Here is a 24,602-nt window from a genome sequence, read left to right on the forward strand (position 1 = left end):
AAAACCATTTTGCTTTGGAAATCTGGGCAAAAAGTGTAAATCGGTTGGGAATTGGAAACTTGTCATCAAGAAGGAAAATGTTAAGAGGTTGGTAATTAATTACCAATCTCATCTTACCTCTTACTTGTTCAGATCTCTTATTGACATAGAATGTTTGATAGGCCCATTGAGAATCAGAGAGTTCAATAAGGCCAAACTTTAAAAGTTCTTCACATTCTTGTTCTGCAAGCTTAGTATCATCAGGATTCATTCCTGAATGGACTAGCTTTGGTAGGATTTATATCCTCATTCTTTTTGAAAGGAAGTCGGATATGAAAATCAGATTTTTCCCATAGTGGGTGATCACATTTTTTAAGAAACTCTTGATGGTTAGAAGCACATGATTCTTTAATCATTTTCTCTTGAAATTCTTTGAGTTGAGCTTCTATCAGAAAAACTTGGTCCTCTTGGATTAAATACAGTTTTGGGATGTCAATATAGGGTTTAAAATATTTCTTTGATTTTATCCCTTTTCCTGTAGCAAGATATTTATCTTCTCGATAAACATCAAATCCAAGTAAAAGATCCTTTGTAACAAAGGTTGCACCAAGGAATTTTGAACTCACACAACGATCTGGAAGGAGTTTGAGTGTTATGGGAATTTTGGTTATAAATTCAGCATGGAAAAGATTCCCATCAGCTCCTCTAAACTCATGAATATATGGAGTCCAATAATGATCTGGTAAAACATCTTTTTTCATTATTGAAAGTGAAGCACCAGAATCAAAGAATGCAATTAGTGGAATAGGTTGAGAATACTTATCCAACAATATATGAACCAAAGCTTGGGGATAAGTTTTCTTTTCAATCCTTACTGTTTCATCAGGGACCTGTAAAGCCAAAAGAGTTGAATTAGTTTCTTCTTCTTGTTCAGAAAATTTAGATTCTAAATTAGAAATATTAAAATGAAGTTCATTCTGAATTTTTGAGATAAGATGTACTCCCTTTTGGATTTGAGAACAATTTTTTGCAAAATGTCCTGGCTTTCCACATATGAAACATTTGTTTCCTTTTTTCCCCCGAAACTGCTTACCTTTCCTTTTGAAATATCTCCATTTTTTCCTGAAAGGTCTCTTAGGAAATCCTTTATAACTTTTGCTGAAACTCTTAAATCTTTTGAATTTCCTTCTTCTCTTGTAAGGAACACATGCCTGACATTTCCTTTGGTTATCAATTCAGGTTTCTTACAGGCTTGATCCAAGCAAACATCTCCTTTTAGATATTCACGAATAACCTTTCTCTTGTTGCATAGATCATCAAGTGATAGGAAGACTGCCGGTTTAATTTGTCCAGTGGACAGATTTAAAATAGATCCATATTTGTTATGGAAGTACATTTCTGCACCATCTGCAAGAGATTTGGGAAGTGAACTGATAAAAGCTTGCTTGAGATTTATATCTGCACCAAGAGTAAAGAATGATTTAGTCATCTTTTTAAAATGTTTATTTAGATCCTTCCGATCATAAGATAAACATTTCATTTGAAAGAATTCTTTTCTCTTTGTTTCTTTGCTTTCTTTGTGTGAGAACTCGTAATTTTCTTATTTTCTAGATTTTATTTTATTTAATTGCACACTAATTCTATATTTTCTTTGTTAGAAAATTTTTTAGATAATTTTTATGAGTCAATGTGGTTTTTAAATTATTTTTCTAGTATCAATTAGTTTTCGAGAAATTAAGAGTGTATACCGGATGTGGGACCCGCAAGTGCGGAAAGGGCGGTAAAATTCGGCTGTAGACACCAAATTTTTGGTGTAATTTCTTTTACTTTTTATTCTTATTTGTCGTGGTTACTTTTAGTTTTTTTTTAGTTTCTAGTTTCTATTTTTATTTTTTTAAGTTTTAGCGTAGAAAAATCATAAAAGAAAAAAGGAGAAAAAGGAAAATTGTTCACAAAAATACATTCAAATTTAATTTTTTTGGCATTTTGGTTTATTTTTGTTAATTTATTTTGAAAAAGAAAAGAAGGGAAAAATGATGAAAAATGATGAAAATGAAAGAAAAGATCGAAAATGGTAATTTTGTTATTTCTAGTTTGATTGATTTTGATGTGTTTGTAATTAAAATTGTTGTTTCTATTATTATTTAGTTTTACTATTATTTTTGTTAAATTATTAAGTTGAGAAAAAGGAAAAAAAAAAAAAAAAAAAAAAAAAAAGAAGATCACAATTCCATTTCTGCCGGATCACATTTCATTTCACTTTCATCTCCACTTCAACACTAAACCTCCACTACCGCGAATCACTCCACTACCTCAGCCTCAACCACAAACACTCCATCTCCATTCTCCACCTCGTGATCATCGACGAGAGCAAGAGAGGGAGAACTCCTCGGATTGAGCAGGAGAAAGGTGAAGAGAGAGCGAGCCGCGAGCTGTATTTCTGTTCTGTCCGAGGAAGTCAAGCGAGGGAGAGGGAGCTGCCATTCCATTTTTCACCCTCAACTAGCCGTGATCAATTCAGTCACAATCATTACAGCTGCAACCACTGAATTCAGACTAACCATCCTCGCGTGCGTGAGCTGCCGAGAGGAAAAATTGCAGCTGCTGTCCGTGTGAGCTTTTCATCCATTTCCTTTCGTCTGTAAACTAGAAAGAGATTGGGAGCCATATTGTCTTCATACTGGTCGCAAGCTAGAGCAAGGGAGGAGGAGAGCTGCGGACTGAAATTCTGGACAGCCGAGAGTAGAGGATTTTTGCAGCTGCTAGTTGCGTGATTTGAGCCTTAAGCTGAGGTAATTTCTGGACTTAAGCTAGTTGATTATGGCTTGATGAAGTTGTTTATAAGCATGCATGTGAGATTGTGTGGCTAGATGATAGTTTAAGTCACAGAAAAATCTGTTTGAGAAGGAAGTGAAGCTGCCGAGAGCTTGAGCTGGAAGTTTCGGTTTTTTTAAGTTGCTAGTTGTGATGATCTGAGCTTAATTTTGAACTCAACCTGCTAAATAGTTCTTTATTTGGTACTGCATGTGAACGTTATGGGCAGAATTTCGGTTGCATGGCTGGATTTTTTTTTTATTGGAAGTATTAGACTGCTAAACTAATTTTCCAGCTTTGCCGAGAAGCTGAAATGGAAATGCAATTTTAATTTCGTTCCCCTGAGGCAGGCTGAGCTTATAAATGTGATTAACTAGCTAAGAAGTAGGTGATTAAGCTTTGCATGAAGTTCATTAGTTCGGCTAAGCAAGGAAAAAAATATGAAACAGAAAACTGCTACATGCAAGTTCATCCGAGGGTGGTGAACAGAATTTCTGGAATTGTGGATGATTATAGTTGCTGACCGAACTTGATTTGAACTAGTTATGATAGTAATTTCATTAAGTAGCCTTGCATGTTAGTTTTGAGTACTTAGCACAATGATTCAACCGAGGTAAATTCGGATTTAAGACCAACTACCTGCTGGAAAATGCATATTCATTTTTTGCTGCACCAGAAATTTACGGTTGTGTCTTGCTATTTTCTTCCATTGCGGTTCCAAACTTTGCTGTTTTTGTTAGATAGTAATTCCAGCCTTGACCTAAAGTTGTTGATTTGGGATTCCTATGAGTTGGGCTGGTAAACAAATGAACTTTGTGCATTTTTTTGGAATGAAATACGCATGGTTTGAAGCTGCAAAGGATTGCAGCAGGATTTTGCAGAAGCTTGTTTCTTACTACCTTGCATAGAACTTGCATGATTTCCTTATAAGTTGGGCTGGTTAGGATATGAAATATATGTGTTTTGCTGTGTAGTTCAAGTTTCTTTGAAGATTAGATGAGAAGTTGTGATGAAAGAGCTCCTGAAATCTTCATTTGAAACCAGAAATTGCCGCACCTTTTACATAAAGCTCTCCAGTGTTTGAGTGATTTTTATGTGTTTTGGTTTGTTTGGAAGTTGAATTTGTGTGTCATGCTGCTTAGATTAAGTTCCTGGCTACGTTGGTTGAGAAGCTTTGATCAAAGTGGTGGTTAATGTTGAAACCTGCATGAAAAAATGGAAGTAAAGGTTGCGTTTTTTAGTTGCAGGAAGCTTTCAGCAGAAATTCTTGTTGCAGAATGCATGTTTCACGTAGCTTGCATGAATTTGCATGAAATAATTTTCTAAAAATTGCATTCCAACCCCTCAAGTCTCCTTTGGTTGCATTGTGGCCCAATTACATTCCAATTTCTTGCAATTAGGTCCTAGGATAGTTACAATTAGATCCATTGCTTGATTTTTTCTTTGCTATTTGACCTTTGAGGTTCCCAAAATGTATCAATTGGGTTTGGTTGATTGATTAAATATTTGCAATTGGGTCCTTGGTAATTTTCTATTCTATAAATTTGACCAATAATTCCACTTTCTTAGTAATCATGCACTATGTGTTTTCACTTGAGTTGCAATTGGGTGAATTTTGGCGATCTTGCTTATACTTTACTTTTAAATTGATGCCTTGACCCCTTTTATTGTTTTGAAGCCATTTATCCTTTATTAGCACCACAAAAGGGGGAGGTATAATTTCTTTTATTTTTTTTTTTCCTCTCTCCTATGTGATCCAATGTGCTAAGTGAATTGCATGTCTACTTCGTTTTCTTTGCATTGCCTTAATTCCTTTCATTCCTTTATTTACTTTTGCTTTATTAAGTTTTTTCTTTTATGGGGTATGCGTACACCTCTTGGCTTGTAATAGATAGGGCTGTGGCGAGCAATTTGGTCCATTTTCCCTTTCCCCTTTTGTTTTAGTTAGTGAATGTAATAGGTTCATTAGTTTGGTTGCATGCCTACGTGTTAAGTGTTTAATCGCTTTATTAGGTCCTTGCATCTAGTCAAGCATGCTAAGTGTTATGTGCTACGTGTTTATAAGTGATTCGCATGTCTACTCGCTTTTTATAGTGTGGATGAATGGAATGGGTGAATGCACGTCACCACACTAGTCCAACGCTAGTTGTGGCTTCTTTTATCGTTTCCACTAGTCCAACGCTAGTCGGAATTCATAGAATGGGCTAGTCCAACGCTAGACCCTTAGGAATTTTCCTCGCTAGTATATCATTTGCTTGTTCACCACATATCACGCATTTTCCTTAGTTTATCATTTGGTATGTTCCTCAAACCCCTTCCCCTTCACTTTAGGACTTGCATCTCATGCTAGTTAGGGTTCATTTGAGTGAAAACCCCCTTGGGTAAGGGAAACGAGCGAGTGTGGCTTCAAAATAGCCTTAGCACGCTAGTTTTTCCTTCTAATCAAAGGGAAAATTAAAATCGCAAAAACTAGAGGTCATTCCCATACCCGACCTGATGCATTCCTCTAAGTTCATGCATTTTCATATCATTTTCTCACTATTTTCCTCACTAATTATATATTTTAAATCCACATATCATATTCACACACTTATTCACTTTCTTTACTTTTCACTTCACACATTGCACCTATTTTACTTATATATTTACTATTTTCATTCACTTGCACACGAGCATTTATATATTTATTCATTTGCACACAAACACTTTCAAATTGCACACATGCACTTTTCTACACCTTGCACACTTACACTCTTATTTGAGTCCTCATTTGCATCATTCGTGATTTTCTATGAGGTCTTTCCTTATTGACCTTCACAATTCATGTGAATGGGATCAAAAGCCTCATCAGAGACATTTCTTAGACTTAAGATTGCATTTCTCATTCATTAGTCAAATCCAATTTGCAATACATACTTTGGGTAGAAAATATAGGAAAATAAGGGTTAAATCACGCAACTAGCCTTGGTTAGGTCGAAGGGGTGCCTTGGATTTTTATCCTTGCCTTCCCCTTCGTCAAATGTGACTCCCGAACCTTTTTCTTTGTTTTACGTGGACTAGGAGTCGTTTAAAAAGGGTTTTCTTACTTTTTTTTCTTTAAAAAATTCATTCTTTTTGGGTGACTTGGTACACCCTAACTCTATACCAAGTGGCGACTCCATTTTTCATATAAAAAACCCTTTTTGAACTATTTTTCTTGGGTCAAATCGTCGCATTTTCAAAAGTCCCATTTAGACCCATCTTTATTTTTATCAAAAAAAAATTCACTTTTTCCAAACCAATAAAATCACAAAAACAATCATTTTATTTTTTTTTCCAAAAAAAAGTGGGGCGCGACAGTTGGCGACTCCACTGGGGAACTCCTAAGTGGGTCCGAGCATTTGATTTGGCCATTCGTTTCCTTTTTCTACCCTTTTTATGCATTGCATTTGGATATTAGGGTTGCATTTTTCATTTTTAGGGCCTTTTGCCTCGCACGCATATCCAACTATTCCCTCACTCACGTACGTGTGATTGGTTGATTGGATGATGTTTACTTGATTATCTCGCGCTTGCATTGCATTTGGGAGGGGGCGTGTCACCTTTAGAGCCTCGTGTGGTTCTCACCCCTTCCCTCAAAATAGGGGAACACTTCATACGTGCACGTTTACTTGCTTTTATCCCATTTTATTTTGTTTTTCGTGGGCGTTTCCCACACCGCCTTGTAGGATTAGGATCGATCGCCTTGGGTAGGCGGCTGGTGTGCTCTGCGCCCATAGCGCTACCTAAGGGATCACTCGAGCCACCGATCAAAGGCCCTGGGAGTGATGACCCTTCGCCTTTAGGTCTGAAGGCTTGGGAGCCGAAGCTTTATCGAGTCTAGGCATTAGTGAACCAAACCTCATGCATCCATATTAGCATTTTCCTAGGCTAGAGTCAGCCTTACCCTATTTTAAGCACATTAGGCACGAGGGAAGGGGTTCCACCCCTTTTACTTGCTTTATTGTATTTCTTTTCTTAATTGCTCCCAATGTATTATGTGTACTATCAATTGCACTAACCATTCTTTTGTTTTCCTGGCTTGCATTCATATGCCTTAGCAATAAGAGGCCCTTTTGGCACTCTTTTAGTGACTCACCCACTAGATAGCTCACATGTCTAAGTTTCAGTCTTTGCACTTACTTTTCAGTAAATACATTTCATGTTTAGACCTTTTCCCCCCGTTGCATTATTTATGTCCTTTAGCTCACATTTCATGTTTGTCACATATTTACATAGCTTTAATAAACTGGCATCATGCATAAACCATAGAAAGGGAATGCCACATAGGGAATCCCGTGTTTAGGAATAAGCCACCTTGTGTCTCGGATACTTAATCCAGTGAGACTTGCACGTTTACATTTTGTACCATCCAAAGGGGTAGTGCACAAGGTAAGGTAGGATCCGATTATTTTCATAAAGTGATCCTTGGAATATGAGCATCTAATAATCACTTTTGGCCATTTTTATCAAAATTGGTAAAAATCCTTTGCGTAAAGGACATTAATTTGAAGAAAATTCACAAATGATTCCTCATGGTTGAGATGATAAATATGGAGGCCAAATCTTGATTTTAGAAGGCTCATAGACTAATTTTCTGAAATCACTAATGGCCGGACAATTCAACCAATCCATTTTGCCAATTCATTCAATAAATCGTCAATTCACTTGACCAATTTACCCTTTTTAGGGTCATCCGGTCAATTTTGAGTAAATCATCAACTTACCCTTTTTAGGGTCACCTGGTCGATTTTGAATAAATTGTCAATTTATTTGATCAATTTACCTTTTTTAGGGTCATTTGACCAATCTACCCTTTTTAGGGTCATCCGGTCGATTTTGAATAAATCGTCAATTCATTTGACCAGTTTACCCTTTTTAGGGTCATTCGACCAATTTTTGAATAAATCACTAATTCAATTTCATTCATTTTGCCAATTTACCCATTTTTAGGGCAACCGAGCCGATTTTGAATAAATCAAGTTTCGTTCAATCTATTTGATCAATTTACCCTTTTTAGGGTGATCTGATTAATTTTGGATAAATTAAATTTCATTCAATTCATTTGACATGTTCCCCTTTTTAGGGTAATCTGGTCGATTTTAAATAAATGATCAATTTCATTCAACCCATTTGACCAATTAAGGTTTCAAGATCGAATTTCAAATTGGGAAACCTAGTCGGTTTTAAGAAAACCGTCCACTGCATCCAGCCATTTGATCAGTTGGGGTTTTGACCCGCGCTTTACTGAGGAAATTTTGTCAAACGAATTCCGGTCTCTTCGATAGGAAGTTCGTCAAGGTCAAACCCATGCGTTTTGCAAATCAAAGGTAATCAATCCCTTCGGACGAGGTCCTCATTTTGACAAACGTCTCTTTTTATTCCAATGGGCCAAATTTTTCAAAATTATTTTCATTCCATAAGCTGATTGGATCCATCAGGTATTGTATAGTGCCTGCTCTGGAGGATTGCATTTTCATGCCAGGCCTACCCTTGGCATAAAAGGGTTCCCCCATAGGACATGCATCCGAGTTTTCTGGATATCTACTAACTCTTGCCTTTTTCTTTTCCTTTTCTTTATTTTCTTTGGAATAATTAAGCGACGGCTAAATCTAAAGGCAATCTTTCAAAATTTTCAGGTAATTTTAAACATAGCTTCTCGTCGAAGCCCCATCATAACGCGATCCCGCAGTCAAGCCCAGAGGAATCGTGTAAACATGAGTTCACAACCGGAACAGTCGGATAGGTCTGCTACTACAGCTCAACCTGAGACTGCAAGTTTGGGGGTCCAACTGACTGAGATGCTCACGAAGTTTGGTGAGATGGCATCTGAAATGGCCATCCAAAAGAAATTAATCGATGAGCTCATCAGTAGCGGAGTTCGACCCGAGTCTGTACTCATCAGTCAATCGGGGCCAGAATCATTGGTCATGCCCACGACCCGAACCACTTTTACTCCACCCTTTATTATTCCACCCGAAGGAACTTTCACCTATCCCACCATAAATCTGCCATACACTTACCCTCCTAATCCTTCATTTTTTCCTACTCACATGCAAGGCCCACAACCCCAAACCACTTCAAACATACCCCCCGAGCCTCATACTTTTTATCACACTGCCGCTGAGCCATTCCTACCAGACCATATTATTCAAACCAAACCAGAAATGGGGGAATCTTCTGCTCCCGTTGATGTGAAGCTGCTTAAGCGCCTTGACCGCTTTGATGAATTTATGAAGAAAAGTCAAGGGTTAAACAAGCAAGGAGTTCTGGATTACGACGAGCTTTGCCTTTTCCCGAATGTGCAGTTACCTGAGGGGTTCAAAACTCCGAAGTTTAATAAATACGATGGCACGGGCAATCCCAAGACACACCTCAGATTGTTCGCCAACAAGTTGGGTAGGCCAACAGATGATGAAAATCTGCCTTTGAGGCTATTCCCAGAAAGTCTGGAGGGGGATGCACTCGACTGGTATTCCAAGCTGAAACCCGAAGAAGCGAAGACCTGGTTTGATTTGTCCAACGCTTTTGTAAGGCAGTACGAGTATAATTGCGAGTTGGCTCCGACGCGAACCACATTGGAAGGAACGAAAAGAAAACCCTCCGAGGATCACAAGACTTATGCCAAGAGGTGGAGGAAGATAGCTGCAAAAGTCGAGCCACCGATGACTGAAGACGAAATCATTCGCACTTTCATTAAGGCACATGATCCGCCGCACTTTGAAGAAATTTTCCGCATGACTGGATGCTCATTTGCTGCTATTGTCAATAAACTGGAAGAATATGATGACTTCGTGAAGGCTGGAAAGATTGTTAATGTGTCTGCCCTGAAAACTCAAGTGGAAGTTTTGCAAAGCCAAAGTAGTAATGGGAAGAAGCAACAATTCAAAAAGCAAGAGGGAGAAACTGCTTTTGTTTGGGATCAAAACCCTACCCCAAAACCCAGATTTCGACGATACCCTACCTACTCCAACCCTTACCCTCATTATCCAAACTCTCATCCTGTTTATCACGCCAATATCCACCACCCTCGACCTCGCCCAAGCTATCCTAATCCACCTGTAGTCCCTTTTCAAATAACTCAACCTAATTTTCAACAAATACGACCCCGACCCCCTTACAATCAACAACTTCCTCCACCAAATGGACTCACCTACAACTACCCTCAACCCACTGAACCTCAAAGGCAAAATCGCCATCGCATTTTTACTAATCTTGGCAGGCCTCTGGACCAATTGTATGAACAATTAAAAGCCGCTGGTAAAATCGACGTCATTCCCCCTCCGCCTTACCCTCATGGCATCCCTGGCGGATACAATCCACAGTACACTTGCGCTTATCATTCAGAAGCACCTGGCCATTCAACCGCCAATTGCAAAGTACTTAGGCACCAGATCCAAGACATGATCGAGGCTGGAGAAATAGTGCTAAGAGGAAAGGGTGGACAAGGACCAAGTGTAAGCACAAACCCCTTTCCCAAACATGAAGACACTTTAGAGGCATCCACCTCCAGTGACGAAATCTGAGAATCTTGAAGGCACGTTGTAATTATGGTTGGCCGAGTATTTTCCCTCTCGAGGGGAATTTTGGTAAATCTAGGGGTTGTTATTTACTAAATTTCACAAAAGCTGTTTTTTGCATATGTGAATAGTTTAATGAAAGCATCTTTTGCAATTGAGTTTATCTTGTTTCCACTTTGATTTGGAGTTGCATGAAATGCATAATTTGCTTGATTTGATTATTGTCTTGATTCTTTTAAATTCTTTTAAGATGGCCAAAGTTGAAATTATTTGACCCTCTGAATATCACTGTTCTGGAATTCGATGAAGCCGCACATTGAAAATCCCTTCATTTAAAAATCCCTGCATTAAAACTCCCTTCCTTGAAAAACCTTCATTGAAAATCCCTTCATACAGAAATCCCTTATAAAACTTGCTTCATTGAAATCCCTCCATTGAAAATCCATCCCTTGGAAAAACCTTCATGGAAAAGGCCAAGATCCCTTCATTGATAAAAATTCCTCCCCTGCCAAGCTCGAAGCTGATTGGTCAGAGTAGGGTTACCAATGATTGATGAAAAACAGCTGAATGTCATAAGCATGACCTATGTCCGCCACCGATCTTCTGAAAAGGAAACAAAGTGCTAAAGCGATGAAAGACGAAGTCGAAGGCAAATTTGCTTCAAATTGACAAAGCTTATTGGGTGTTCAAAGGAGAAATGGATGGACAGACATTCCCTCAACTTATCAACTCGGACATGTGTAAGATGTTCTTTATTTGATTATGCAAATTTCTTTTTGGAAATCGCGCAAGGGTCGAGGCACAAGTCAGGCCATCTTCCTTTCCAATCAAAACATTTCATCCCTAGTCATCCCCTTTGAGCTATCAGAACAATAATTTTCGTTTGGCAACCCCTGAGAACTGCAAACCCCACACTGGGGCAAATTCATTTTGAAAATGATCAGAAAGGAAAGAAAAACCCCACACTGGGGCAAATTTATCTTTGGAAAAGAGATGAAAAGGAAAAAGAACCCCACACAGGGGCAAATTTAGTTTTTAGAAAAATGCAAAAGTAAGAAGAATGCAATGAAGAAAATGCAACGAAAAAAATCCAATCAAACTGGGGCAAAATTTTCCTCAGTTTCGTTCAAAATTGGAAATAATTTCAAAATGATGCAATCTCAGGCTATTTCACACCTCTCTCATCAAAATTTGCTTTCAAGCCTCAACTTTTTTCAAACACCCCACCTGACTTCATTTCAAAAGCCCAAAGTCCTGGCTTTCGTCACTTGCTGCATTTCTATTGGGAAATTTGCTAATCAGCTGGCAAGTGATGTCCATAATGCCTTCGCCTAATCTTACCAGGGAAGCGCATTTTACTGATGTCAGCAATCTTCAGTTCATACTCCTGAGTCGATTATGGTTGAGTTTTTTCCATTGTTCCTTAGGTGAAAACCCGAAAGGGCACCTCGAAAAAAAAGAAAAGAAAAAAAAAAGAGAGAAAAACAAAAACAAAAACAAAAACAAAAGAAAAGGGGTGGGGGCAACCTTGGTGAAAACCCAAAAGGGCGCCAAGGTGAGTTTTGTAAGCACGAAGAGGAATAGCTGGTGACTTGGTTCGTTTGGATCTCCCTTCATTTGGAATACTTCTGCCAGTGTTGAATTCCAGAACAAAGATATCCAGGGGATTAAACGTGACGTCTGTGGGCCGAAAATTGTGTCATTTTGTAAATTAAATATTCTTTCGTAAGTACATTTTTAGGAAACTCATTTCTTCCAAAGCGCCTGCATTTATGGCATTATGTAGGCACAGATGGTTATGTTTTGCATTCTCGTGCATATTCATCCCTTCATAGCATGTGAATTTTTATTGCATACCTCATTTTATTTTAACTTCTTGAATTTTGGTAAATAACAATCCCCGGAGTTTATTTCAAAGGAATGCTTGGATTCAGTCGTCCTTTGGAAACGGTTGAGATTCAGCAAAGCCAGCCACGCAGCCTTCACAGTATGGCAAAACACATGCCTGGTCAGTTTGAGAATTCGGAAAAGTTTTGGAATGAGAAATCTAACTCAATCAGATGCCGCAGCCAAAATTGGCGAAAATGGAAGGAAAAGGAGAAAAACTCATGTTTACACGATCCTCAAAGGCGAACGGATCAAATGATGAGGACAATTTCTTTGTATTTTCTCTTTTGCAGAAAAGTTCCATGCATGGATAAAAGCAATTACACCTCGCACTGAAGTCGGTATCAAAAGGTGTTCTCCAAATGAGTAAAGGTGTACTGAAATACGTCGCAAGCCAGTTTGATCAAATGGTGCAACAACATGGCAAAGCAGAATCAACTATTGGTTCAAAGGCAAAACCTAATTCCTACTGGGGCAAAAATTTGGTTGGTCTTTAGGTGAGTATACGGAGTATCCCGTCTTACATTTCTTGTATTTTGCCACTAAACATGGGTTAGTCCCACTAGTGTGCATTTTGTTTTCTTCGCCGCTAAACATGGGTCAGTCCCACTAGCGCGCGTTTCATTCTCATTGCCGTTAAACATGGGTCAGTCCCACTAACGTGCATTTTATGTTCCATTGCCACTAAACATGGGTTAGTCCCACTAGTGTGCATTTTGTTTTCTTTGCCGCTAAACATGGGTCAGTCCCACTAGCGCGCGTTTCTTTCTCATTGCCGTTAAACATGGGTCAGTCCCACTAACGTGCATTTCTTGTATTTTGCCACTAAACATGGGTTAGTCCCACTAGTGTGCATTTTGTTTTCTTTGCCGCTAAACATGGGTCAGTCCCACTAGCGCGCGTTTCATTCTCATTGCCGTTAAACATGGGTCAGTCCCACTAACGTGCATTTTATGTTCCATTGCCACTAAACATGGGTTAGTCCCACTAGTGTGCATTTTGTTTTCTTTGCCGCTAAACATGGGTCAGTCCCACTAGCGCGCGTTTCTTTCTCATTGCCGTTAAACATGGGTCAGTCCCACTAACGTGCATTTCTTGTATTTTGCCACTAAACATGGGTTAGTCCCACTAGTGTGCATTTTGTTTTCTTTGCCGCTAAACATGGGTCAGTCCCACTAGCGCGCGTTTCTTTCTCATTGCCGTTAAACATGGGTCAGTCCCACTAACGTGCATTTCTTGTATTTTGCCACTAAACATGGGTTAGTCCCACTAGTGTGCATTTTGTTTTCTTTGCCGCTAAACATGGGTCAGTCCCACTAGCGCGCGTTTCATTCTCATTGCCGTTAAACATGGGTCAGTCCCACTAACGTGCATTTTATGTTCCATTGCCACTAAACATGGGTTAGTCCCACTAGTGTGCATTTTGTTTTCTTCGCCGCTAAACATGGGTCAGTCCCACTAGCGCGCGTTTCATTCTCATTGCCGTTAAACATGGGTCAGTCCCACTAACGTGCATTTTATGTTCCATTGCCACTAAACATGGGTTAGTCCCACTAGTGTGCATTTTGTTTTCTTTGCCGCTAAACATGGGTCAGTCCCACTAGCGCGCGTTTCATTCTCATTGCCGTTAAACATGGGTCAGTCCCACTAACGTGCATTTTATGTTCCATTGCCACTAAACATGGGTTAGTCCCACTAGTGTGCATTTTGTTTTCTTCGCCGCTAAACATGGGTCAGTCCCACTAGCGCGCGTTTCATTCTCATTGCCGTTAAACATGGGTCAGTCCCACTAACGTGCATTTCATATTCCGTTGCCGCTAAACATGGGTTAGTCCCACTAGCGTGCATTTCATTTTTACAGCCACTGGAGCATGAGGTGAGTCCCGCCAGCGAGCATTTCACTTACATCGCTACTGGAACGTGGGCCAATCCCGTTTTTAAATCCTTGTTCGGGCCAGTCCCGTTTTTAAATTCTTGTTCGGGTCAGTCCCGTTTTAAATTCCTGTTCGGGTCAGTCCCGTTTTAAAATTTCTGTTCGGGCCAGTCCGGTTTTAAATTCTTGTTCGGGTCAGTCCCGCTTTAAGTTCCTGTTTGGGCCAGTCCCGTCTTTAAATTCCGTTCGGGTCAATCCCACTTTAAATCTCCTGTCTAAGTCAATTCCATTTTAAAAGTTTTGCCAAAAGGGGTCAGTCCTTATTTCTAAAACGTCCACCGTTCGTGACGTTAGCCACCGAATAAAGCAGGTAAGTATTTGGTGTCTACTTCTTTGTCTCAAGTTTTTCCAAAACTCAGACAAAGAGGGGCAAACTGTAGACACCAAATTTTTGGTGTAATTTCTTTTACTTTTTATTCTCATTTGTCGTGGTTGCTTTTAGTTTTTTTTAGTTTCTAGTTTTTATTTTTATTTTTATTTTTAAGTTTTAGCGTAGAAAAATCATGAAAAAAGAGAAAAAAAGGAAAATTGTTCACAAAAATACGTTCAAATTTAATTTTTGGCATTTTGGTTTATTTTTGTTAATTTATTTTGAAAAAAAAAGAAAAGAAGAAAAAAAATGATGAAAAATGATGAAAAATGAAAGAAAAGATCGAAAATGGTAATTTTGTTATTTTTAGTTTGTTTATTTTGATGTGTTTGTAATTAAAATTGTTGTTTTTATTATTATTTAGTTTTACTATTATTTTTGTTAAATTATTAAGTTGAGAAAAGAGAAAAGAAAAAAAAGAAAAATCATCACAATTCCATTTTTTCTGCCGGATCACATTTCATTTCCCCACCGCACACTCCACCAACCTCACCACGGTTTCTCTCCATTTCCTCTCCACATTACCACTCCACCTCACATTGGAATCATCGACCAGAGAGACAAGGAGGGAGCCGCACCTTGCATCCGAAAAAAAGAAACTGGAGAGCTGCAATCTTTCTTGTTTTCTGTCCGTGAGCTCGAAGGAAGAGAGGGAGAAGTTGTGCGTGAGTTCCCTTCGTTTCTTTTCAACCTCCACTAGCTGCAATCATCTTCCAACCAACACCATTTTCCATTTCCTCTCTGCACCAACTTACCCCAGTCCGCAACCAAACACTCCCTCTCCAGCCTCTGCCTCGTGATCATCGACCATGAAAGTGAGAGAGCTGCACCCGGCAAGCTGAGACTGAGAGTGAGGGAGAGCCGAAGCCTTTGCTCTGTTTTTTTTCTGTTCGTGAGTTAAAGAAAAGAGAGTGAGACCTGCGGTTCTGCAACAATTCCATCCGTGAGTTGGGGAGGAGTTTGAGTGCCAAACTTCCTTCATCTTAGTTGCGAGCTTGAGCAAGAAAAAGGACGGACTAGCAGGCTGCATTCTGGTTAGCCGAGAGGGAGAAGTATTGCAGCCGCTTGTTGTGTGAGCTCGGTCTTAAGCTGAGCGCACAACAACATTTCCCTGCCTTGGTATCACCGACAAGGAGAAACCAAAGAACCATCTACACCGCAAACCACTGCACTTCATTTTTTCATCGTGAGGCATCCGAGAGCAAGGGAGGAAACGCGAGTTGAAATCTTCTGTCCGTTTTGTTCTGACCGTGAGCTGGAAGAAAGGCAGAGAGAAACCGTGAGCAAAATTTCAACCAGCTGCAACCGTTTCCAGCAACTCCAACATTCCACCTCCACCAGTTGAAGCCGCTACACCAAACCAGAACCAGCAAACCTGTCGCGTGCGTGAGAGCCGAAAGGGAGCAGAAATTTTTCAGATTTTCGTGTGTGGTCTTAGCTTGCTTTGAGGTAAATTTTCTGGACTAAAAATGGATAATCAGAGGTAGTTTAAGCCAGCCGTGACCTTGCATGTGTTAATTTGGGTAATTAGATGATGAAACCAAAGCTGTGGAAAATTTCTGTTTTGGTTAAAAACATTTCTGCCGAGGAGCTTGCTTGGAATTGTAGTCTTTATTTCTGACTTTATGCGACAATCTGAGTTGGATTAAGTGTCTAACTAATCAAAACCAAGAAGTTTAAGTCATCTAGTAATATGCATGTGAGGTTAGGCAGTCGGATGATGATATTAAGCCATTAGAAATTTCTGTTTTGGATGTTGATGTTCCAGCCGAGAGCTGAGATGAAAATGCAATTTTATTTCTGATTCCCTGTGATAATCTGAGCATGAAATGGAGCTGGACTAACTGGATTTTGGATGATTACTAGGATTAAGGCCTTGCATGATCATTTCATGAAGCCGGATGAAGAAATAAAAAGCTAAGGAAATTTTGTTTTGATGGAAAGTGACTGCCGAGAGGTTATCTTGCTAATGTAGCCTCATTCGGTTTAGTTTTTCTGTTTTGGAGCCTTAATCTTGATTAATTAGTAATGACAAGTTAATTAGGCCTGCATGTAATTAACTAGCTAAGAAGTAGGTGATTAAGCTTTGCATGAAGTTCATTAGTTCGGCTAAGCAAGGAAAAAATATGAAACAGAAAACTGCTACATGCAAGTTCATCCGAGGGTGGTGAACAGAATTTCTGGAATTGTGGATGATTATAGTTGCTGACCGAACTTGATTTGAACTAGTTATGATAGTGATTTCATTAAGTAGCCTTGCATGTTAGTTTTGGGTACTTAGCACAATGATTCAACCGAGGTAAATTCGGATTTAAGACCAACTGCCTGCTGGAAAATGCATATTCATTTTTTGCTGCACCAGAAATTTACGGTTGTGTCTTGCTATTTTCTTACATTGCGGTTCCAAACTTTGCTGTTTTTGTTAGATAGTAATTCCAGCCTTGACCGAAAGTTGTAGTTTGTATGCATGAGAAGCTTAACAGGATTTTGAGCATGGGTTTGTGATTCGAAATGCTTGAGTGCAGCTTCCATGCGAACTGCCTAAGCTCAAGAGATTTGTTTGCTGGAGTTTCAAACCTTTGATGTTTTGCAAATTTTTCTGTTTGAATGAAGTTGCTAATTTTTCTGTTTGTTTGAATAAAGTTGTCAAGTCTTTCTGTTTGTTTGGTCTGAATGAAGTTTATTGGAGTTGAAAACATCTAATCAAAGCTGTTTTTGAATCGAAAATCTAAGTTGAAAGCAAAGTGCAGCAGTTTTTATTTTCGGTTGTTGAAGCTTAATTAAATCAGTTGCATTGTTCATAGGTGTTTAGCCATGTTGGATTGGAGTAATTTCAAGGCTGTTGTACGCATTTGCTTTGCTGAAATGCAGAACTTTGCACATGAAAATTTGCAGCAGAACCAAAAAAAGTTGCCGCATTCTATTTGCTGTTTCCTTACCTGCATTGGCTCACTAAAGTGTCGGCCATTCAGTTTGTTAGTTAACCTTGTTTGCAAAAAGAAGATTTGGAAGATTGGTTTGGGTTTACATGTTTGGGTTTTGGAACATTTGAACCATGACCAGACAATTGCTAAAAAGGAATGAACTAGAATTCTGCCAAGCCATCTTCTAACATTTTGAACAATTTCCCTGCTATGTTTTTGCTTTGCTTGGATGTTGAAATCATGTTGCATGTTGCTGGGATAAGGATTTTGGACGTCTTGGTTGAAATGTTTTGATCAAACTTGTGCTGAAGTTGGAGTTTGCTTGCAAAAAGTGTAACCTGCGGTAATATTTCTTGATTGCAGAAACACTTCTTCATTGAAGAACCTGTTTCACGTTCTTGCATGTTTTGCATGAAAAAGTTTTTCAAAATTTGTACTTTGGCCCCCTCAAGTGTCACCTTATGCAATTATGACCCACAAATTTGAGAAAACTAATCAATTGGGTCCCTGTGATCTTTGCAGCAATAGGTTGCAGAATTGCCGAAAGGATGTTTGTTGCACTTTGTCTCTTGCTTTTGCTGTTATTACCTGCTTCCTTTGAGTGTAGTGGAGAAAGATACTTGACTCACAGTAGCGAATTGGTCAAACTTGATTTTAATAGGGATCTAATGGTTCAATTTCATAGTTATTAGTGGTCCTTTAATTTTTGTTTTTGAAGAATTTGTGTTGTTTGATTTACTATTAAATTGGTACATTAATCCTTTGTTTAATGGTTGTAGCTCCAATTTAGAACCTTTTCCAACTTATTAGCACCACAAAAGGGGACGGTATACTTTCTTTTATCTTTTTTGTGTATCTCCCTATGTGGTCCAACTTGCTAAATGAAAATTGCATGCCTACTTGGTTTTCTTAAATGTTTATTAATGCCTTTCATTTATTTACTTTTATTTCATTTTTAAATCTTTCTTCTATTTTCATTTATGGGGTGTACACCTCTTGGCCTGTAATAGATAGGGCATAGCAAGTAATTTGGTCCATTTTCCCTTCCCTCTTTGTTTTAGCTAGCAAATGTAATAGTTAGGGCTTTAATCGTCTTATTTGTCTTGCATGCTAAGTTACTATGTGTTAATTTGCTTTATTAAGCTATTGCATCTAGTCGAGCATGCTAAGTGTTATGTGCTACGTGTTATAAGTGTTTTTGCATGTCTACTTGCTTTCTATATTTATAAATGAATATGATGGATGAATGTACGTTTCCGCTAGTCCAATGCTAGTCGGAATTCGTAGAATGGGCTAGTCCAACGCTAGACCCTTAGGGATTTCCCCTCGTTAGTACATGTTTGCATGTTCACTACATTTCATGCATTTTTTTAGTTTTTATGGCATTTGGCATGTTCCTCTAACCTTTTCCCTTTCATTTTAGGCCTTTGCATTTCATGCTAGTTATAGGGTCCATTTGCCTGAGAAACCCCCTTGGGTAAGGGAAACGAGCGAGTGTGGCTTCAAAATAGCCTTAGCACGCTAGTTTTTCCTTCTAATCAAAGGGAAAATTAAAATCACAAAAACTAGAGGTCATTCCCGTACCCGACCTGATGCATTCTTCTAAGTTCATGCATTTTCATATCATTTTCTCACTATTTTCCTCACTAATTATATATTTTAAATCCACATGTCATATTCACACACTTATTCACTTTCTTTACTTTTCACTTCACACATTGCACCTATTTCACTTATATATTTACTATTTTTATTCACTTGCACACGAGCATTTATATTTTTATTCATTTGCACACAAATACTTTCAAATTGCACACATGCACCTTTTTTCTACACTTTGCACACTTACACTCTCATTTGAGTCCTCATTTGCATCGTTCATGATTTTCTATGAGGTCTTTCCTTATTGACCTTCACAATTCATGTGAATGGGATCAAAAGCCTCATCAGAGACATTTCTAGACTTAAGATTGCATTTCTCATCCATTAGTCATATCCAATTTGCAATACATACTTTGGGTAGAAAATATAGGAAAATAAGGGTTAAATCACGCAACTAGCCTTGGTTAGGTCGAAGGGGTGCCTTGGATTTTTATCCTTGCCTTCCCCTTCGTCAAATGTGACTCCCGAACCTTTTTCTTTGTTTTACGTGGACTAGGAGTCGTTTAAAAAGGGTTTTCTTACTTTTTTCTTTAAAAATTTCAATTTTTGGGTGACTTGGTACACCCTAACTCTATACCAAGTGGCGACTCCATTTTTCATATAAAAACCCTTTTTGAACTATTTTTCTTGGGTCAAATCGTCGCATTTTCAAAAGTCCCATTTAGACCCATTTTTGTTTTTATCAACAAAATTCATTTTTCCCAAATCAATAAAATTCACAAAACCAATTATTTATTTTTTTACATCGAAAAGTGGGGCGCGACAATTGGTACTCAATGTTTTGGCTAAAATAAATCTAGTCCTCAAAGTTTGTAAATTTAGGCAAATTTAAGACAACTAATGCACATAAAACGATGATCAATGGTCAATATCAAATTGCCGTTCGTCAACAATTTTGATTTTGCACTTTTGGTCTCTAATGTTTTGATTTTGAATCATTATATTTTTTAATTTTAAATAGTGATATTAACATTTTTAACATGAATTGAGATGCAAATTAGAATGAAATAGTATTAAGTGGGATATAAGAAGTCTAATTAAATTTCTTTTTCTTCCTTTTATATTTTATTTCATTTACTCATGTTAATATATATATATATATATTATTGTTTCTCAATATTACTTAAAACACTTTATATTATCACAATATAATTATAGTTTAAATAGCATATCTTTGTTAACAGTAATAATTAAAACACAAAGTATTAGAAGAAAAGGAGAATTCTAATTTTTATAATTTAAGTTTATTATAGTTACTACTACAAAAATTGTTGCATGTGTTATGTACGTAGGATTCAAATTCTTGTAATTAGCCATTGTACTTATAAAAACGAGTAAAAATAAGTATCAAAGTGACGTAATTTTAGAAATTCTTGCAAAAAACTATCATTTAGTTTGTATTGTCTTTCCTACCAATTGAAAACTAACGTTCCAATATTATAGTTTTAAAGCATTTATTTTAATTTCTATGTGTCTTAATAATCATTTAATGGTTCATATAATGTGTATGAAATGCCCACTTCTCAAATTCAATTGATAATCTATTAATACGCCAAAAATGATCAACTTAATTGACAAAAAAAGTATATATTCCTTATATTTTAAAGGGATATTTAATTAAGTTTTTAAAATTATTATTAGAAATAAAAATAACAAAACTCATTATCAATTAATTATTTGAGATAACTATGTAAAAGAAAAGAAACATATGATATATTATTAGTATGAATAAATGAAATAAAAATAAAAAAATAAGAAAAAGAATTTTGATTAGAATTACTATTACCTAAATAATACTATTTCATTCTAATTTACATCTCAATTTATGCTAAAACTCTTAATATCGCTATTTAAAAATTAATAAAACATAATGATTCAAAATCAAACAGTTGTGATCAAAAGTATAAAGTCAAAATTGTTGACTAATGGTAATTTGATGTTGGCCATTTGTCATTGTTCTATTATTGTCTATTGTCCTAAATCTGCCTAAAATTACAAACTTTGGGGACTATATTTGTTTTGGATCAAATATTGGGAACTAATTTGACACACAGACCAAACATTAGAGACCAAAATTACAATTCTCCAGTTTTTTTTCCCTCCGTTGTTATCTTTCTTTGTCAACTAAAACAAGAGCACAAAAGTTACGATAGCATGTTAAGGCATTGGAGCCACTTTCTTATTCTCTCCTCTTTTTACTTTGTTTCACGATAGGATGGACAGGTTCAATATTGAAGCCACATCTATGATTGCTCATCCAAGTGAAAGAGGCAAGTAGTATACAAGTATCCGTGCAATAGCCTGTTGCAAATTAAGATATTGTAAAATTGCATAATAACGGTAGCAAATTAAATCAAAACTTGCAAGTGGTTAAAAATGTAGTAAAGAGGAAACGCTAAATCGAAACCCCAATATAAATTTATAATGTCCATTACATGTTGAACTTTAAAAGATTTCAATAGATGGTATATCTAAGTCCTTGCCAGAATAAAAAAAAAATCACTAGTTTTTCCAAAAATAAAGAATAACTCTTCCATGTCAAGCATATTGCCCTGGAGGTGCAGGCCGTCCAGCACAGCGCGTTAAGGCATCCAAGTGCAAAAACACAACTTGATCTTAGAGCAAACACTAATACAATCTTTGCACGTCACTATTTTAGTATCTACGATTGTTGTTTAGCGTCTATATCAGTTTTCATAAGATTTTCTAATATTGGACTAACGTTACAAAATAAGGATTGGTGAAGAGAATTTTAAAAAGGGAGTATCAAATAAAATCTATGAAGCAAAAAATTAAACACAATTAATCTATGGATAATCTTATGCCATTCCTTACCATGGATCCAAACTTAGGCCCTACTGTTGTTATGAAAGTCAAATGCGATTACAAGAAAATATCATTTTCCTTTACCTTTTCTTGATTAAATTTTAAAGTATTTGAATGGTTACGAATTTTATTATTTTCTTGATCATTTTTCAAGGTATAACCAAATTTTCGTCACTTTGAAGTATAAAGAGAAGACCACATTCATGTGCTCTTATGATACTTTCACTTTTAGACGAATGTCATTTGGTTTGTGTAATGCACTGACTGCCTTCCTACGATGCTTGATGGCTAATTTCTTCAATTACATTGAGAAGATCATGGAGATTTTTGTAGATGATTTTTTGGCTTTTGGATTTTCTTATAATGATTGCTTAAATAACCAAAAATTTTGACTCCAAACAGGATAAGCTTGTAATATCATGTATTTGGTGATCACTCCCCATCCCAAAATAAAAATCCTAGTTCTGTTGTTAACAACAATATGCATTCAGAAGACATAAGATCACCCTCTTGGAAAGTCTTATTCCTTGCTCGCCATGTTTCACAAGAAAGAGCCGACAAAATAATTTGAACAACAATGCAGTGAGCTAAAGACAAAAGTAAGAACCAAATAGTTACAAGACCATTTTAAAGCACTCAACCCAATATCTTTTGTCATGTTAACACTTAAAAATGATTTTCCATCCATGTTAAACACGAGTAATTCATTTTCTAAGTTTCCGTGCAATGGTGAGATGCATATTTTTCAATCCTATGACACATATGCAATAAAGAAGGAATCAAAACTTGCAAGTCATGAAAAAGAAAGATGAAACTATAATCCGTAAGTGTAAGATGAAACTTGGAAATGTGCAAGTTGCAACACCAAATAACCACTTGTTTATTACAAAATTGGTAAAGAGGAAAAAGCCATGTGTATTTACCACTATGACTATCTCTTTTAACTTATCATTAAACATAGAATACTATAGATGGTATTAGCCCAATCCTTCCCATAATAGGAAGAATATGATTCTTCTAAGAACCAAATAGTTTAGCCTTCAATTTTATGATTTTCCAGTTCGACAATGCTCTTCTAGACTGCAGCCTCTATTATAGCCATTTGCTGGTTTTCCTGGTTTACAATTTTGTTTGTTCCGTCCTTCGCATGGAATTGAATCTCCATTCAGAGCACCATTTGAGATTCAATTATCAGCATATGAAGACGGTGCACTTAATAAAAGTGCAACAATGCAAAGCAAAAGGATTTTATTGCAAGACTTCACCATCTCGAATGAACAATGAGATGGTCTTTTTGACTTGCAATATCAAAATCTTCTAAGCTTTTCGGGTTCGAGTTGAATGTTGCTTGTGATAGGCTTATATAGTGATAAAAGGTTAAATTATGTAACGACTTTGCTTGTTTTGTGGAATAATAATTTGAGAGGGTCAGAATAGCATTCTAAAAATAGAAACTAAACATGATGTATTAGTCACTGGAACCACATTTTTCATAGGGAATTGAATTCGTAGCCTCCAATTAGAAATTTCCTACACATTTACTATCAGTCACAAAAATTTGCAGAATTTTCTACACATTTACTATCAATAATCAAGATAACCAAACCCAAAAATTTTATAAACATAATTATTGATTAGACTTAAATGAGACGAACTTTTGAATTTAAGGTGTAAAGGTCTAAAATTAAAAGTTTAAGATTATTGAAAGTGCAAAATGAGAAAATGATGCAAGTTTAAGAATGCAAAATAGAGTTCATCCTAGAGCTTTCAAATAAACATATTGAATTTTAGTTATATCTCTCTGTTTAATACAATGCAAATAACCTTCAAGTCACTGTTAATCTCTTTTTGGTAATAATCATACCAACATGCAATAAATATCAAAAAGCCAAGAATTAGTCCCAAATGAATCAACAGAAATGGTACCATTCTAGAGACTAGTCAAATAAGATTTTGGGTAGAAACGATTTACCGTGGTGGATTACGATGTTAACAAACCTTAAGCATAGAGGGCATAGAGTTCACATCTATACTTTTATATCTGTCAATCGTATCCAAGCACACAGAGATTTGGAAAATATGAGGTTGTTAGTTTCTGCACTTGAACAATACAATGGATATTAGATCAGTCCTTGCCATAATCCAGAACCTTGTTATTTTTTTCCAAACGTACGAGTAGTGTAGCCTTAAATCTTCCTCTGGAAGTCATAATCAGCAACAAAAATTAGGGGCCTTATCTCAGTACAAATGACAACAAAAAAAATCAAAATATAAGAAAAGAAGTTGCATACAAATTTGTACCAGATCATTGAGACCAAATGACATCGTATTTGTTGTTCATCATTCGAATTGTTAAAATAGAAATTAACAGGAGTAAGAAATAGCAATATGGATTTTTTCGCTATCCTCTCTAGGCTTCTCTTCACAGGGTTCCTCTGGGTTTTCATGCTCAGCCAAAGTGTTTCACCTTCAGCGAAAAAATCTTTCTCCTAACTTTTCTCACAGCCGACGACGTCTTCGATCCAAATTCAGCCGGCGACATTGTATAAGGGGGAGGCAGTGGTTGTCTTCTCTAAAGCGGATGCGGACAGGCTTGCGGCTCCGTTTCGATGGGCTTTGGTTGGAAAATTTTCTCATGGACGACCTGCTTTGGAAGACATCCGAAAGTT

The sequence above is a fragment of the Coffea eugenioides genome, chromosome 1 (genome assembly GCF_003713205.1).
Source record: "Coffea eugenioides isolate CCC68of chromosome 1, Ceug_1.0, whole genome shotgun sequence".
Taxonomy (NCBI): domain Eukaryota; kingdom Viridiplantae; phylum Streptophyta; class Magnoliopsida; order Gentianales; family Rubiaceae; genus Coffea; species Coffea eugenioides.